This window comes from Chionomys nivalis, chromosome 1 (genome assembly GCF_950005125.1).
Source record: "Chionomys nivalis chromosome 1, mChiNiv1.1, whole genome shotgun sequence".
Classification (NCBI taxonomy): Eukaryota; Metazoa; Chordata; class Mammalia; order Rodentia; family Cricetidae; genus Chionomys; species Chionomys nivalis.
Genome location: NC_080086.1, coordinates 33,056,550 through 33,058,741, shown reverse-complemented (window position 1 = coordinate 33,058,741; position 2,192 = coordinate 33,056,550). Strand labels below are relative to the sequence as shown.

The 2,192-nt window shown below is 39.3% G+C and overlaps 1 pseudogene; it reads left to right on the top strand.

Moving 5' to 3' along the window:
* Positions 1–451: 451 nt before the first annotated feature.
* On the top strand, positions 452–1,858 carry LOC130884397 (60S ribosomal protein L7a-like; annotated as a pseudogene).
* The last annotated feature ends 334 nt before the right edge of the window (positions 1,859–2,192 follow it).

The window sequence follows — 2,192 nt, the reverse complement described above, 5'->3', positions numbered from 1 at the left end:
TATTAAAACAAATTTAAGGTCAATTTTGTTATATGTATAGTTCTCCTCTTTATTAAAGTATTGTGTTTGTGCAGCTCATTTAAAAATATAATGCATAATTTAAAAATATTGATTGATAGATAGTTATCTATAATAGTCAATCTTGTAGTCATGTTAGGTTTTCTAGATGTACAGATATATTTCAGATGGATAGTTATTCTTCAAATCTTCCAAAGATTTACAAAATATGGCATTTAAAATATTTTAAAAACTTAGACTTTTCTTGACAGTAAGAAATGTCTGCTTCTAGCAGCACCAATTACTTCAGAGAGGCTGATGGGCATTAAAGTAACTCATTATGGAACTGGCCTTTACTATGGCAAGGATAGCCATTTGGGCAAGAAACTACTCTTGCCTGAACTGCTTAATGGTATGCTGTATGAGCTGGACATGCAGGACTCACAGAAAAATGACTGCTGAAGTTGTCTAAAGAAGGTGAGACAGCCCTTAAGAGTTCCTGCTTCATCAAAGAGTCTACCAGACATTCTACAGGACACAGAAGAGTGACTGACAAATGCCAATAAAGGCAAAATGGTCTTTTAAATTTTTTGCTTCATAGACAAGTCTGCCAGATACTATGGGCATGTAAGATTGTTTGGTATGCCTGTAGTATGATTTATATTATTAGAAGCAAAAAACAGGTTTTTTTAGAGACATATATTGGGCCATTATTTGTCTTTATCCGTGCAGGTATACCCATGATGGTCATAACTTCTAATAAAAGCATGATTATTGAATCAGCTTTTTTTGAGCTCAAAGCAGTTACCTATTGAAAACTTGAATAGGTGTCAATGGTCTGGCATACATATTTTAATTTTCCAAATTCTGCAAAGTGGAATACATCCATCTGTCAGATTTTATTTTTTTGAGTACTCGTTGAATTATTCCCTGCATGTAATGGTATTTGGTTATATAAAGAACAAGTAGAACATCTCCTTATAATCTCCTTAGTTTGTTGTTATGTAATAGAAAACTCTTTTTTAAAACCTTTGCTATCCTCTCTCCTCCAGCCCGGCAAGATGCCCAAGGGAAAGAAGGCCAAGGGGAAGAAGGTGGCCCTGGCCCCCGCCATCATGAAGAAGCAGAAGGCTAAGAAGGTGGTGAATCCTTTGTTTGAGAAGAGGCCTAAAATCTTTGGCATTGGGCAGGACATCCATCCCAAGAGAGACCTCACATGCTTTGTCAAATGGCCCCACTACATTAGGCTGCAGCAGCAGAGGGCCAACCTCTATAAGTGGCTTAAAATTCCTCCTGCCATTAACCAGTTCACCCAGGCCCTGGACCAGCAAACAGCTACCCAGTTGCTTAAACTTGCCCACAAGTACAGGCCAGAGACAAAGCAGGAGAAGAAGCAAAGGCTGCTGGCCCATGCTGAGAAGAAAGCTGTTGGCAAAGGGGATGTCTCAACTAAGAAACCACCTGTCCTTTGAGCGGGCGTCAATACAGTCACCACTTTGGTAGAGAACAAGAAGGCTCAGCTGGTGGTAATTGCCACAATGTAGACCCCATTGAGCTGGTAGTCTTCCTGCCTGCCCTGTGTCAGAAGATGGGGGTCCCCTACTGCAACATCAAGGGAAAGGTCAGGCTGGGGCGGCTGGTCAATAGGAAGACATGCACCACTGTTTCCTTCACACAGGTTAACTCGGAAGACAAGGGTGCTCTGGCCAAGCTAGTCAAAGCTATTAGTACCAATTACAATGACAGATATGATGAGATCCGCTGCCACTGGGGAGGCAACATCCTAGGTCCTAAATATGTGGCTCGAATTGCCAAACTGGAAAAGGCAAAGTCCAAAGAACTCGCCACTAAACTGGGTTAAAAGTACTACTGAGTTTTCTGTACATAAATATAATTACAAAACTTCCCCCCAAAGAAAATAAAACCTTTGCTATTGACATGATGCTTTTTAAAATGAAATTTTGAGTCCTTTAGCACATTTTCAATCAATAATCGATGAATTTCTGCATTACCTTGAGCTAGAGGACCTGGCAGACCCATATGGAATTGGATGTGTGTTATGTATATGGGACAAATCCTGTTCCTGATTATATATAGAATCTTAATGAATAATAAAGCCAATTTTATATCATCTGGTATAAATTCAGTGGTTTTAATATGCAAAACAATTCTTTCTGCATATTGTGAATCAGTAA